Source organism: Callithrix jacchus, chromosome 7, assembly GCF_049354715.1.
Source record: "Callithrix jacchus isolate 240 chromosome 7, calJac240_pri, whole genome shotgun sequence".
Taxonomy (NCBI): Eukaryota; Metazoa; Chordata; class Mammalia; order Primates; family Cebidae; genus Callithrix; species Callithrix jacchus.
In genome coordinates, this window is record NC_133508.1 from 94,690,972 (window position 1) to 94,707,827 (window position 16,856).

The 16,856-nt window shown below is 41.7% G+C and overlaps 1 protein-coding gene across 4 annotated transcripts in view; it reads right to left on the reverse strand.

The window, feature by feature from the left end:
* Positions 1-16,856, reverse strand: part of DAB1 (DAB adaptor protein 1) — a 1,273,242-nt gene that overhangs the window by 606,039 nt on the left and 650,347 nt on the right. The gene's annotated exons all lie outside the window — the stretch shown is intronic.

Sequence of the window (16,856 nt, forward strand, 5' to 3'; positions counted from 1 at the left end):
TTTTTTCCCCCCGTAATAACACTCATGTTATGAGAGAAACATGCTGGCACCTCATTCCATATGGTTCTGATGAAATGGTTGATAAAGATTTTCATCATACACATTCTTCCTCTGGTAGGAAAGTAAATAGGTCAGGAGATTCAAATCTTAAGAGAATTAACAGAATATCAAAAGAGTCTGAAACTGAGTCATTCTTCCAGCAGAGTTCATTTTTTTCCTACTTCCATTATCCATTGACCTATTCTTGTTCCTCTCTTCCCTTGGATGTTCAATCCTTCCTCGACTTTGCAAACTCCTCAAAACTTTACTTAAGAAAAAAAGATGGTTGGATCCATTTCTGTAAAAACCAAGGATTGTATCTCATTCTGGATCAAATCTTTTTCAACTTCACTATCAATTGCAAAGTCTGGGATGTGGTAAATTCTGGGGACAAGACACTAAATGTTTATTCAGTGAATAAATTCTTCATCGATGTTAGCATTCATTCTATAGCATTCCTGACAGACAACCATCTCTCCTCTTTATGCTAGAACACCACCAACTTCAAAGAGCTCAGTGTCTCACCAGAGCTCAGGCTATTTGGAAAATTTTCCCAAATGAATTCTATCATATATTTTCAGTTGTTTGAAAGTTCTTCCTAAATCAGTTAAAATCTTACTCACATTAACTTTCCCCCTATTCCTTGTTCTTCTCTGGGACCATGAGAATTCTTCCATCAGATAATTTCAGAGTCAGGGCTAGCAACATCTACAGGGTTTCAGGGCTCGCCAAGAGGTCTCTAAGGGATAATAATATTTCACATTTGAAAGGCAAATAACACCTAGAGGGTTTTCAAAGCTCTTTCCCAGCCATTAGGTAATTTATTCTCACAGAAACTCTGAGACACAGATTGCTGTGGGATTACTAGTCTCCATCTTACCTATCAGGAGACTCTATCCCAGAATGATTGTATAATTTTTTTTTTTCCAGGTCACACAGTTAATAAAGGGCAGAGTTAAGACTCAATGCCTGATCTTTATGGCTTAATTCTCTCACCTCCTCAATTGTACCATGGGTCCCTTACCACAAGGTTATAATAGTCATCTTTATGATGAAGATATGATTTTAAAGGGATTTCCTGCTCCAGCCACTCTGCTGCAGGTCAGCTTAAAATACTTGCTTGACCTCCTCAATCATCTAAAAGAGGTATGATTATTTCTATTTCACAACTGAAGACACTGAAGGTCAGAGCAGTGAAGAGACTTGCCCAGGGCCACTAGGTAATAAGTGTCCAAACTGACATTGAACCCAGGTAAAAAAGAGACATCAGTCATACTAGGAGTTGGACCATGCTGTGTGAGCAGCCTAGCCCTCTACCACAGAAGTCACCCGTAAGTGCCATTTTGTTCTTTCCTCCATATGAGTTTTGGACCTATACTCTCAGCAAGGACAACAGCCATCTCCTTACTCACTATCCCTGAAACTCCTGAGGCCACTTTGTTGCTCTCCTCTCCCAAATTCTAACATCTTTCTCTGTCCCTCTCCCCACATAATTACATTAACCATTCACAAAGTTTGGTTGGGATCTTTGGTTGCTGAATGACTTATGGGGAAAGAAAGAAGACTGGCTACACACACGAGAAACGTCCAGGCCATTTTTAGTTCTCCAACTATGGGCAGCATCAGCCTAACCTGGAATGTGCATCCCACAGTGGCATTAAGACCAATAAGAAACATCTGTATTCTGTTACACTGTTCCTCCCTTAGACCCCTGCACCCTCCCCCACCAACAAAGGAATGGTGTTTTCTTAAGGTTTATCTGCAAGTTTCTTTTCCCAGCACTGATAACACTATAAAATATTGGTAAAGTTAATTATTGGCAAATTAAAATGGAAGTGCTATCTAAATTCTTAGGACATCCACGTTATTATAAAATGAGTTTATTGTGATTAAAACGATTAATGACATTTCAGTAAATACCACAGAATTAAAATCCTCAATAGCAAGAAGGTTAAAATCTTATCATCATTAGAGTACATCAAAGAAAAAAGGGAGTGCTCTCCTTATCTCCTTACATTAGGGAAAAAGACACAGAGCAAATAAAGAAAATCATTTGAATCTTGGCAAATACTGAAATCTAGAGGCTCATTTTCTTATTTATGTAGCATTTAGAAGCAATACATATTGTACTGGAAGAAAAACAATAGCTCATGTGTAGTTTAAACAAAATAGACAAAAAGAACAGAATTGAAAGGCTGAAAATAGAGCCACACATATGATAACATTTCACATAACACATAATGAAGAAGGTATTTGAAACCTGAGGAAGAAGGATAAATATTAAATAAAGACATTGGCACAACTGGTTCATCATTGGTTGAGGGAAGATAACTACCTTATATCTTACCCCTAAATATAGTCCAGAATAAAACAAGTAGATAAAAATACATATGTTTATTATTTCAAAAAGACAAACCAGAAAAGGAGAAATTAATAAATTTGATAACATTTAATTTAAACCAAATGAAAACATAAGTAATAACCTGGAGAAAATATCAACAATACTTTGGAAAGATAAAGGATAATATCTTTGACTATTTTTATATGTAAAGAATATCTTTGATCGGCTGGGTACGGTGGCTCAAGCGTGTAATCCCAGCACTTCGAGGAGGCCAAGGTGAACACATCACTTGAGGCCAAGAGTTTGAGATGAGCCTGGCCAACATGAACAAACCCAGTGTCTACTAACAATATAAAAATTAGCCAGGTGTGGTGGCACATGCCTGTGGTCCCAGCTACTCAGGACGGTGAGGCAGGAGAATCACTTGCACCTGGGAGGCAGAGGCTGCAGTGAGCTGAGATCATGCTGCTGCACTCCAGCCTAGGCAACAGGGCAAGACCCTGTCTCAAAAAAAAAAAAAAAAAAAAAAAAGCAAAAGACTTAGAAAGGAAATAAAAGTAGCCAATGCAACTATGAAAATATTTTCCCTTCAATAGGGAGAAAATAATGCAAGTTAACGTAATAATACACTTTTTATACTGGTGATAATTTTAAAAACCTTATAGTAAGCAGTATAGGAGATAAATAGACCCTCTTAGATGCTGCCAAAAGAGCACAAATTGGCCCAAAATTTACGTAAGGCAATTGGACTAAAAAATAAATTATATACTATTTTAGTTTGCTAGGGCTGTCATAACAAAACATCCCAGACTAAAGTGGTTTAAATACACAAATTTATTTTTTTATGGTTCTGGAGGCTAGAAATGCAAGATTAAACTCTCTGCAAGTCTGGTTTCTGAGGCTTCCCTCCTTGGCTTTCAGATGGCCACCCTTTTGATGCCTCTTCACTCAGTCTTTCTTCTATGCATGCCCATGCCTGGTGTCTGTTCCATTTCTTATAAGGACACTTGTCATATTGGATTATGGCCTCATCCTTATGACTGTATTTAACCTTTATTATTATTATTATTATTTGAGACAGAGTCTCACTTTGTGGCCAGGCTGGAGTGCAGTGAATGGCACGATCTTGGCTCACTGCAACCTCTGCCTCCCAGGTTCAAGTGATTCTCCTGCCTCAGCCTCCCATGTAGCTGGGACTACTGGAGTGTGCCACTATATCCAGCTAATTTTTTTATTTTTTCATTCTTAGTAGAGATGGGGTTTCACCATGTTGGCCAGGATGATATCAATCTCTTGACCTCATGATTCACCCACCTTGGCCTTCCAAAGTGCTGGGATTACAGGCGTGAGCCACTGCGCCCAGCCCTTCATGATTTTTTCAAAGGCCCCTTCTTCAAATATAGTCATGTTGGGGGTTTGGGCTTTACCACAGGAATTTGAGGGTGGGAGGGGACACAGTGAAGTCCGTAACACACACACACAAACACCCCACACCATAAACATATTCTTACCCTATGACAACAATTTCACTTCTAGAAAGAATATGATTCAGAAAAACAAGCAGACCACAAAGGCAAAAATCTCGTCCTAAAGTACTCATACATCATCCTAGATTCTACTTCCTAACCTGAATCTTCCACCCATGTAAAATTGGTTAATTCAGTACCAAATCAAATTCATTTGAGATGAGATCCACGAATTTATTTTTTAAATTTAACTTCTGATACATAGCCAGGTGACGGTGAAATTGTTTTGTAAATGACTACGAGAAAGGTAAGGTTCTGTTGTATGAACCTGCCAGGAAAGTGCCAGTGTCCCTTGAATGCAGTGACTCTGGGGAAGGGCAGCATTGCCTAGTGCACATTCCTGAGCTGTGAAGTCACAGATGTGGCTGGAATTCACTCCGTTCCTTATTGGCTGTGTGACCTTGGGCAAACCCTCTACCTTCTCTGAGGCTCAGTCTCCATTACCTGAATACTGAGGAAAACAATACCTTTTTGCAGAGTGGTATAATAAGAATTAAAGATAAATTAAGAACAGGACCTGGTGACTAGCCAGTGTGAGATGTTCAGAAAATCAATATTATCTCTTTATGATATCACCACCAATGTTCAGGGAAGGAATGGACCTGCCAAAAATCATAAAGGCAGTATCAAGGAGTAGTAATACCCAGATCAATGTCAATTTGGAGAAACTGACATTCTGACTGGGGTCAGTGTGTCCTAGAGCAATGGTACAGGGTTCCGAGGCAAATGGATCACGGTTCAAATCCTGAAACTGCCAACTTACTAGGTGGGTAAATCTAGGCAAGTAGCTTGTACTTTGTCAGCCTCGGTTTCTTCATCTGTAAAATGGGGTTGATAAGATCTACTTCACAGCATCACTACAAGGCACAAATAAAATAACCCAGGTATGATGCCTTTTATAGTGTCTGCATGTATACATCCCAGTGAACAGAATTTATTATTTTTTGCCACTACCAGTGCACATTTGCCTCAGACAGGTGTGCAAATGTTGGCAGTGTCAGAGGCTCTGGGGAAACCATCTAGAGCAAAACCTCCAATGACTAGGCGTAGTGGAGTCTTTCCTTCTTTAGAGAATCTTGGGAAAGAAGAAAACTAATAAGTTATTTTATCTATTACCTTCTTGAGTAAGGATCCCTGGCTACAAATACACTCTGTGATGTTTTTCTCAGATAAGTTACAAATAAGCCCCAACTTGCCTTGAAAGGATTTCTGCAACCTAATAGGATGAGGTGTTAGTCCTGATACTGTGAAATCCCTTTAGCAGAAAGCCTGGGGCTGCCAGTGGGGCCGGGCCCTTCCTGAGTGTTGGCACTTATAGAGGCAGATAAGAGAAGATTTCCAAATAGGAACATCTGGAAATGGAAAAGAAGGGCTCTGAGGAGAAAGAGCACTCATTTTTCAAGGCTGCTTTAGGCTATGTCTTCCTGGAAAGCCGTCTCTGGGCAAAAGAATCTGAGATTTGAGACTTGACACACAGGATTTTAACAAATGAAGCCACCAGGTCTGTTTCTGAAGCACCCTGGGTTCACTTCTCTCCTCAAGAACTTTAGAACCGGGTTGAGAGCCCAGCCAGTCAAGTGACGGTCCAGGGTGCTACTGTTTGAAAAGTAGAGGGACCTCATAGAAAAAGAAATTGGAAATAGTATTCCAATTAACACAGATGCCACATGGGAGTCTTCATATGACTGATGAAATTTAAATTGGTTACCACATTAGTGAGGAGTTTTTAGGTCATGAACAATAGAAAACCAAGTCAAACTAGTTTTGTTTGTGTTTTTAACAGTGGTAAAATACACAGAACATTTTCTATCTGTAGTAGACAGCTTGGACTGCCAGAACAAAATATTACTTTTAATGGCAAAAACTGCAATTATGCGTGCACCAACCTAATAGAGACTCAATGGCTTAAACAACACAAATATACTTTCTCACAGTTGCGGAAGCTGCAAGTCTAAATGAAGGTGTTAGCAGTGTTAGTGTCTGGTGAGGGCTCTCTTGCTGGCTTGCAGGTGACCGTCTTCTCGCTGTGTCCTCACACCACCTTTCCTCTCTGTGTGTACAGAGGGAGAGCTCCGGCACTCTTATGACCTCATTTAACCTTATTTACCTCCCACAGGGCCCTATCTCTATATGTGGTCACATTGAGGGTTGGGGCTTCAGTACCTGAACATTGGAGAGATGCAGCTCAGTCCCTAATACTGTCTTAATCCTGTTTAAGTGCACAGTTCAGTGGCATTCAGTACATTCACACTGTTGTGCAACCATCACTACTATCCATCCACAGTGCTCTTTTTTTTCTTTTTGATGGAGTTTCATGCTTGCTGTCCAAGCTGAAGTGTAGTGGCGCAATCTCAGCTCATTGCAACCTCTGTGCTCCGGGTTCAAGCGATTCTCCTGACTCAGCCTCCTGAGTAGCTGGGATTACAGGTGTGCACCACCACATCTGGCTAATTTTCTATTTTAGTAGAGACAGGGTTTCTCCATGTTGGCCAGGCTGGTCTTGAACTCCTGACCTCAGGTAATCCACCCACCTTAGCCTCCCAAAGTGCGGGGATTATAGGAGTGAGACACAGTGCGTGGCCCACAGCGCTCTTCTTATCTTGTAAAACTGAAACTCTGTACCAATTGAAAATAACACACCATTCCTCCTCCTCAGCCCCTGACAACCACCATTCTACTTTCAGGTTCTGTGGATTTGACTTCTCTAGGCACTTCATTTAAGTGGAATGATGCACTGTTTGCCCTTTCGTGGCTGACTTATTTCACTTAGCATAATGTCAGGGTTCATCCATGTTGTGGAAAGTGTCAGAATTTTCTTGCTTTTCACAGCAGAATAATACTCCATTGTACATGTAGACCACGTTTTCTTTATCCATGTATCCAACAATGAACACTTGGGTTCTTCCACCTTTCGGTCACTGTGAATAATGTTGCTGTGACTCTGGGTGCACAAATCAAAGTAGTTTTTAAAAACCATACATGGAAGTTGATTAATGCGATTATGGCAATGGCTTCATGAGTGTGCCCAAATGTTAAAATTTATCAAATTATACATTCTGAGCATGTGCAGATGACAGTATGTCAATTATTCTTCAAGATAGCTATAAAAGACACAAGAACAAGGAGGATTATTTTTTGGCTCACAACTGAGAAGTCCAGGACAGTGGTGCCTGTCCTCAAGGCCCAAATTACATCAGCAGGATTTTAAATAAAGGGTTCAAACAATGGACATTCCGCTTTACTTTACTTCTGTAAGGTCAGCTTTCCTAAGTAGCAACACAGATGCGGCCCAACTCTTGGCTGACTCTGTCTTTACAACTAGGAATCTTAGAGGGAAGAGAATACCACATTCCCTAAAGTTCTATCAAAAGTCCCAGCAAATGCTCTAATTAGTCAAACTCTGAGCCACTCATTATGGTTACAGAGAAAGCTGTGCTCTAACTAGGCAAACCTGTGTTGTATGCCCTTCCTGCAATGGATAGGAAGGATGAATAACATGAACTACTCAGAATAGGTTCCCCTCAGGAAAGAGGGGCTCCGTTATCAGATGATGAAGGGTAGGCAAAACTGAAGATGAATATTATTGCTGTACTCCTCTGAAAGAGACTGACTTCCCCTTACATGGAAATAAAAGTACACAATTTGCTAGTGACCACTTGCCCTGTAGGGTATTTTCATGCTTTGCATATAGAACCTAATCCCTGCTACCATAAATCTTTTCATCACCCTCCACAGACCATAAGACTAGCCAACTAGGAGTCACCTGAAATCACCAGCCAAATGTCAGCTGAAATTTTGAAACAGAATAATCCTAAGCACAATGCTATTCACCCAGGAAAAATGATTCCTTTTATTATCTAAATTTTCAACCCAGAAAGTTTAGGGAATCAGAAAAATCACAATTCTAACACAATTCCAAGTGTTAGAATTACGTTTTGAATACAGCTATTGATTTTTAAAAATCCATTTCTACCCACTTTCTTTAAGTAAATACTGAACAACCGTATTTTAAATATAGTTGCTGACTTAAAAAAATCTGTTTCTATCCACTTCCATTAAGTACTGAATAATTATTTTAGAAAGGTCATTGTGAAAGGATATCGGCTTTTTAGGGCCCCGAAATATCTCAGTCTTACCCTGCTCCTGGGGTTATCTCTAGGTTAATTTAGAGCAAAGCTACAGAAAGGAAAGTGAGCACCTGCTATGTGGTAAGCAGTAGATGCAGCCTTGTCCACAAAGAATCACGTACATTCTCCTTCTCTGGGAGGCTTAGAGATGTAGGATTATTTGTCCAGGGCCATACATGAAATGAGCAAGTGGCTGTTCTAAGATTCAAACGCAGGTTCCTCTGGCTCCATATCCGTGCCTTGTGATATGGTTCAGATCTGTGTCCTTCTCACCCCGCAAATATCATGAAGAATAGTAATCCCTAGTGTTGGAGGTGGGGTCTGGTGGGAGGTGATTGGATGGCTGGGGCAGTTCTTTTGGATGGTTTAGCCCCATCCCCTCATGATAGTGAGTGAGTGAGTTACGAGATGTGGGTTGTTTAGAAAGGTGTAGCACCTCCCCACCGCTCTTCCTCCTGCTCCGGCCATGTAAGATGTCCATGCTTCCCCTTCACCTTTCGCCATGATTGTAGGTTTCCTGAGACCCCCGCAGAAGCCAAGCAGATGCTGCTACGCTTCCTATATAGCCTGTGGAATTGTGAGCCAATTAAACCTCTTTTCTTTATAAATTGCCCAGTCTCAGACATTTCTTTATGGCAATATAAGAATGGCCTACAAACCTTGGTTTTATTTGTTTGTTTTTCAATGCAAACCCTCCAGTTTCACTGTCCTTTAGCAGGTTCTTGTTATGCCTTTGTTAGGCTGATTCTCTAGGTATCACCGGGAGGCACAGCCCCTCTCCTTGCAGAACTGCAAGAGACACAGTTCGGAGATTCTTCTGAAAGTCCCCTGTGTTGAGCTGTGGTGGAGCTCTGCCATGTGGAGTTATTGTTAGGAGGTTTGGCACTGATTCCAAATTCCTAAACATGCCCTGGCTAACTGCTACACACCTTCAGGTGTTACTTTAATTGCCACTTCCTTGGAGAAGACTTCTCTGTTTCCCTGACTGATGGGGGATTAAGTCACTGTTTTGTTTACTCAGGGCACCCTAACACAAGATTGTCTTCCCCAGCACTTAGCACAATTAATAATTAATTACTCACATTATTATTTGTTTAATGGCTGTCTCTATTCATGCATCCCTTTATGGATATATATTTTTTAACACGCCAATTACATGCCTTCCAGGTGCTTAACTGTCTGAAGCCCTAGGGCTAGAGCAGTTCAGAAGTAGGAGTCCTGGCTGGGCTAGGATGTGGTCTGTCTTCCTCCCCATGTATCCTCCAGCCCTGCCAGTGCCTCACTCACGGCAAGAAACGAAGAAGGAAGAGAAAAATGGAAGAAAGGAGACAACAATGTGATTCTGTTTCAGCCACATTCCATCCCCTTCCTTTGTGGGCTCTTAAAAGGCTGAATCTAGTCCTATTTATCTCTGAATCTCCAGCACTAAACACAGTGCCTGGATGGAACAGGATCTCAAAAGATACATACACTATTTAATGAATCAATGAATGATTCAAGCAATCAATTTAATTTGGCATATGCCTTCCTCGTAGGTGTGCCCATTAATTACCAATTACCAATGTTTACATTCCAGTGCCTAACCATTTTTTGCTGGCTTCTATGAACTCTCAGGGATGAGAGAATTGGTTTCTCAAATGACTTCCCGCATAAATTAGCCCATCTGAAAGTGAGTGTTTATCCCCAGCTCTTTGAAATTCACATCATTCGCACCAACACCCCCGCTCAGCTCAGACAGTTCTCTAATTCCAGTCACCTGGGATTTCTTCCTACCTTTGTTGCCAGCCCCAGCCTAACGCCACTTATCTTATCCACCTGGATTTACATATCAGAAAGGCCTAATCAAAGCCTGCCTGATTGTCACATCCACCCTGGTTACAAATCTGCCATCTAATCAAGAAGCCATACAGCAAATCAACATGCCCTTCTTTCTGAAATCTCTTGCAGAAAAATGGGAGAGCAGGAGTCAGAGCTGTGAACAAGGACAGCAAGAGTCAACCAGGGGAAAAATTCTAGCTGTGTAGCATTGGGAAGAAAGGGACAAGGCAAAATGCTTTGTCTGCAGTTTGACACAACAGTGGGTGTGGGAGAAAAAAACTAACGAGCACAAAGTAACACATTTCTAATCTATGGTGCCTAATGGCACCATCCTAAGATTCTCTGGGTTCACAAGGCTACAGAGTTAGAATCAGAGATCCTTAATTTAGTCCAACACCTGCATTGTACATTTTATGAGCTAAGTCTGGTTCAGAGAAATGAACAGCCAACAATAACAGGTAACTTCGATGGTGCCCTTAAAATGGGCCAGGCTTTTCAGGCATGATCTCATTGAGTTCTAACAGGTAATTTTTCCTTTAATACAGATAAGGTAAAAGAGACTTAGCAATGCCATTTTCCCCATAACCATAGATCGAATAAGCTGTGAAGCCAAGACACAGACTTCCATTATTTGTTCATTCAGAAAACTAATTTTTTTACGTCTACTGAATGGCACATCTTAAACTTTAAAATATGCATACAAGCCACACAGAGATTTTTAAAAATACATTTTCTGATTCATTAGACCTTGGGTAAGTATCCACATTTCTAATAAGTTCCCAGGTGCTGCTGCCAGTGCACAGACCACTGATAATCCTGACCCCATTACTCCTTTGCTGTGTGCCCCTTGGCAAATTACTTAATTTCTCTGAGCCTCAGTTTCCTCCTCTATGAAACAGAAATGACACTAGAACCTATCTCCTGGGTGTGTGTCAACAGTTAAATGAAATACTCTATATAAAGTGCATAGCATAGTCTCTGGCCTACTCAGCAAGGGAGAAAGCAAGCAGCAAGTGTCAGCTCTTAGGATTTTTCATATACTCCATACCAGGCACTGTGCTGGGAATATAGAAAGGGAAAACACCCTCTCAAGGATATGCAGTCTAGCAGGGAGGTTGGTAGGCTGTATGGGCAGTGATGAGGGCAGCTCAGAAGACACTTTCTAGCCTGGGCATGGGAATCAGAGAAAGCTTCTGAGACACAGTCTTATTTCTGCCACCACAGTCCATATGAGAGGAAAAAAATCAAGATCAAGGGGCCAGTTGGTGCGAGGTCACCACAGGACACTGCAACAGAGCAGGTTTACATCCAAGGGCTCAGCAGCCTTTAGGAGCTGATATGGTCGGAGATCAGCCTCACCAATTCCCGCCGAAGGACTCTTGTTGAAGGACTTCATGAGGTCTCAGATTTCCTCTTCCTGGTTCCTGACAGCCATTTGGTTTCTGCCAAGACTCTCAACTCCCTTATATGTTAACACAACCTTAAGCCTTTCTCCTGAGTCCCTCCAGGTATGCTTTTATTTTTTTCTGCACCCCTCTAGCCTTCTAACTTCTCCCAGCTGCCAAGACCCACCATAGAATTCATATCTGCTAAAAGTAAGTGAGGATTGCTTGCATTTTAAAGCCTTCGTTATTAGAGCTGAAGCATCCACTGAGATGCTTCCTGGTTGATTTGAACTTTTTTTTTCTAGGAATGAAGCTTAATAATTTTTTTCTATAATTGAGAAAACAGAAGCTAAAGTGAAATGACCTATTAGCAAGTGGCAGAATCTGTACTAAGAAACGTATTTCCTTATGCCCAGCAGGGCTCTCTCTTTGACAACCCTCTGTTAGAGCAAAAAAGCACAAAACCGGGCTACACACTCCACTGTCTCTTCCCTAAGGAATCTCAGAAAGCTGATGAATGCATTTGGCCTCCTCTCCAGAAGTGCTGGAAATAGCCTGTTACAGTGCAGGGTCTGGGCTTGGAATTCCACAGCTCTCCCCACCTGGGATCAAATCGACTCTGTCACTGACAAGCAGCAGCGGGAGCTCGAGTAAGTGATAAAATACTGCTGAGCCTCAGTTTTCTAAAATGTAAAATGGAGATAATCATACTTTCTGACAGTGGGTGAGATGATCCAGTATGATAATATATGTAGAACACCTGGAGAGCAGGTGCTTGCCTGGTGGTGGGGCATTTCAAGGGTTTTAAGCAAAGTCACTCATTCCCCAGTTAAAAACTTTTGGCAGCAGACTGCACATCTCCCTGAGGATGCGCATGGTCTGAGGTCCCCAGCCTGGTGCCCATAGCCCTTTGTAATCTGCACCCTGACCCCCCGCAGCCTCATTACTCAGATAGTTCCTCCTGACACTTTGTTCTGCTCTCCAGCTTCACAGAGCAATTTCCAGCTTCCTAAGCTCCACCGTCCTGTCTTCACTTTGGACGGGTGCTTTGCCAGGAGTGTTCACTAATTCTCTTTCTCCATTTCGCCAACACCTTGTGTCCTCTGGCCCTCTAAGGCTCATTTTTCGGGTCTCAGAGCAGGTCTCACATTTGATACCTTCTCGGGGAAGTCCTGCCCACCGCACCCCATCCCAGGCCATGTCTCTGTGTTCCTGTAGTGATCCTACTAGATTGGGGAACAACTCACGGCATCGTGCCATTGTCTACTCTTTTGCTATGTCTGCTTCCCCCAACAGGACGCAAACTCAATGCAGGCAGGAGCTATGTCTGAGGTCTTGCTCACCATCATCTTGCTCACACATTCCAATGCCTGGTACAGAGTGGAAACTCAAATAACAGCTGTAAACGAAATCGATCAGAATAACAATAATAGTCTTGAGAAAAATAAAAAACATCACCACTCCAGGGTGAGCAAGACGAATGGGCTTGTCCCATTGTTAAGATGAAAAGCTTTACACAAATAATTTCATTTCCAGCCTTCCTAGAACAAAGCAGGACTTAAAATAACATAAACCAGCTACCAGGTGCCTGGGAGCAAGGGCACGATAGCCAATACTGCTTGTGGGTCAGGAAACTAAAAGAATCCAGCCTCGTCAATGCAAGATGCTTAGAGCCCGCGGGGTCGGGATGGGTCGAGGCAGGGCCTCTTTGAACCACCTAAAGGAAGCCCCTTTCTAAATCCCAGTCACTGAAAGAGAGTGACTTCCTTTCCTAGCGCCTATAGAATCAAATTAGCATAAGCATTGTCATGTAATGAGTTGTCAGGCTGAAGATGTAATTATTGCAAAGCAGCAAAAATTTCAAAAGTTGAGCTTTAATGGAAAAATGAGATGGGAGCTCTGGCGTTCAAGTATAAAACAAACTTCTTAATATTCATTCCTCCTGCACTCTTTGAAATTCACCTTCAGAGCGCCAAGGTGATCAGGGGGAAAAAAGTTCAATAATTTTCAAATCCTAATTATAATTCATCACAGGTGATTAAACGAGGCTGTGGGTATTTGTTGCTCATCACTTTTTTTTCTTACAGTGGACATTTAATTTTAATTAAAAAGAGAGGTTTGGTTTTTTTGTTTAGTGATGCCTAGTGCTATTTGTCATCCATTTCCTTTGCCACACAGAGAGACTCAATTTTTCGATTTGCCAATATTACAGAATAAAAAGTACTGCATACATGTTAATGCCTTTTATTTTGATGGGGTGGGGGACTATAAGTTCATCCACCTTTAAGGTCTCTATACTTCCTGAGGGAGTCAGTCCAGACTCCACAGACTGCCTTTCGAGATCTTCATAATTTAGCTAGCATTTACATTTCTTAAATTTCTGATCTTCAGCTTCTTTATTTAAAAAATGGGGGACAGGAGGGTGGCTCACGCCTGTAATCCCAGCACTTTGGAAGGCCAAGGCAGGTGGATCACTTGAGGCCAGGAGTTCAAGACCAGCCTGGCCAACATGGCAAAACTCCATTTCTACTAAAAATACAAAATTACCCGGGCATGGTGGTGCACGCCTGTAATCCCAGCTACTTGGGAGGCTTGAGCCTGGGAGGCGGAGGTTGCAGTGAGCTGAGATTTCGACACTGCACTCCAGCCTGGGTGACAAAGTGAGTCTCCATCGCAAAGTAAGTAAGTAAGTAAATAAATAAATAATGAAAAATGAGTATGTTAATAATGAGACATCCCTTGCTATCCAAGGTGGGTACTTTGGGAAAGTAAGAAGATCATTCTGTCTACAAGTACTTTATAGGACTGATGACTCACCATGAGACCAATTATTAAATGCTCTCCAAATGCTGTTGGTTGTTTTTGTTATTGATAAGTATTTGTTAATTCAACAAACATACTAAATTCCTTTTTTGTATGAGGCACTGTGATAATTTCTAGGGTTTAAAAAGAGAAAAGAAAATGAACCACATGTCATCTTTCATGATGAGGATGATCCAGTTTAGACAGGAAGACAGACATGAGAATAAATGGGCTGATTCCATTTGATTCTCACGGAAAGGCTCTGAGGTGTGCGGGAGATAGGATTAGAAGTCTTGTATAGCTTTGTAGCTGTGTAATTTGGGGAAAATCCTTTAACATTTGGAGACTCAAAATTCATTGCATAAAAAACAGGGTAAATAGTATTGTTTCTAATTTTGATTGCTGCATAAATATTATTTTCCTTTATTTATCATCTTTTCTTCCATAAATCTCCTAACTTGTGCTCAAGTAATACTTCCTAGCTTTCATGTCTATGATTTTCCTTGCCTAAGCGCTTTCCTCATTTCTTTGTCTGGCATACCTATGTTCATCCTTTAAAAGGTGGGATAGATACTATGATCCTTGTGAAGTTTTCTCACATTCACAAGAGAATTCAGTTTCCTTGATGCTGATTCCCATAATATTTCTCTATTCTTGTCCTGATTTCAGCCCAGATCTTGTGGTTACAATGAGTCATTGACTCATTTTCCCCCAGGTGGTGAGCTTTCTAAGGACAGTATCCTATCCTTGCCTGGAATAATGTTGGTGAACGAGAGTTATGAATGGATGAGGGTGACCATGTTAGGATTGCATGGCTGCAAGCAACGAAAATGGATTTTGACTAGCTGAAAGGGAAAAGACCAGGTAGTTAGAAGCTGAAACATCCACTGGGAAAAGACGAGGTAGTTAGAAGTTTGGCAATGAGGCTGCAGGACCAGGCTTACAGAAAGATGAAAACTTAGGACAGATTTAGGTATCTAAGAGGCAAGAACTGATAGACCAAGGTCAGAGGAATGCTTTCCAATGTCTTCCCATCATTGCCACACACCATTCTAGATTTGAATGCTATGGGGGGTCCGAGTCTCCCACCCAGAGCATTGAGGGCAGAGCATCTTCAATGTCAGTCCTTCTGACTGCTCCCAAGGGGAAAAAAGAACTTGGGGTGCTATTTCCAAATAGAGGAGGCATGAGTGCTGGGTGGCCCCTTATAGTGAATGATCACCACAAACTTTATGTGAATAAATGAGAGACTCCCTAATGAGAGGGTGAGCATCTCCTGAATAAGACCTTTGTGACTTACTCATCTATGTACCCTGTAGGTGGCACAGTGCTTGTCAGTAAGGGATCTTCTCGATTCATCTTTATTTTGAGATCTGGTCTAGAGTTCTTTTCTGACAGGCAGTCTTTATTTTCCTATAGCCCGAAAGAGACAACTCTCCCTTGAACACTTAAACTCAGTGCCTTCTATGTACAGGTCTTCTGTCAGACAGCGTGAGGCCTGATCTCATCACTCTGACCATCTAACAATTATCAGTCTTCTTGTTTGATAAATCAATTGAGCGAGAACCACATCAGGCATTAAGGTGTCCCACAACCATCATCCCAGGTGGACAGGCACAACAGAAGTGTCTTGATCTTGTAGTCCTTTAACTGGGCAAATTTACAGTTGTGCCTTTTACCCCTTCCTATTTTGTATCAGTTTCTGAAGCTTCATTCTCCATTAAGATCAAGTTTACATAAGAGGCTCGAACCAAAGCAAACTCAAGTCAGACGTTTTTGGATGGAACCCAAAGGCTCTGATAATTCACAGGTGAAGAGGATTAATTTCATTGCCATGCTTCTGACACACCCCTTTCAAAGTGGTTCAGCACTGCTGTTTAGCAAATGCTATTCGCCTCCTGCTTCTGGTACCAGGCACATTTGCATATTCATCAGAAGTGTGCACACAGAATTAAACCCGACCGTTACCACTCTTCTCACTCCCAAATCCCTCTATGAATGCTGATACCTATTTCTCTAGCTGAAGCCATAATTTTCTCAAGGTCAGCACATGCTGCAGTTTCCCTGGTGAGTGGGGAGCCTCTGCTGCCCTGAGCAAGCCATGCGCTACTGCTTCCTGTCACCTCAGTGGGTATGACTCCATGTGACTTCAGTGTGTCTGATGGGAGGTGGTGTTTGTGGAATCCACGCATGCAAGTGAGCAGGCTTGAAGTGAACACTGGAAGTGGAGTCAAAAGAACTGGTTCAAGTCTAGGCTCTACAACTCGATGCAAGTTGCTTCTGGCCACACCGAACTTCAGCATCCTCATTTATGAAACAGAGAAAAGGTTACCTGTGCTTTTGTGTTTACTCCATGAGATTATGTAGGTGAAGGTGCTGTGTCACCTTTAAAATTATGTAGGAAATGAACAGGTTTTTAAATTTATTTCTTGCTTAGACCATCCTGGCCAACATGGTGAAACCCCATCTCTACTAAAAATACAAAAAAAATTAACTTGGTGTGGTGGCGCACACCTGTAGTCTCAGCTACTCAGGAGGCTGAGACAGAAGAATCACTTGAATCTGGGAGGTGGAGGTTGCAGTGAGCTGAGATCGTGCCATTGCACTCCAGCCTGGTGACAGAGTGAGACTCTGTCTCAAAAACAAACAAAAATAAAATAAAAAAAAATTATTTCTTGCTTTATTATAAAAGAAAAGAAAGAAGAGGAAGCCCATGCTAGCCACATGAAAGAACAAGGGAAACAGAGACAGTCACAGTTTCCTGGCTAGTCCCCAGCTGTTTAAATTATTCCATCAGAGACCTTAGGCATCATTTTGT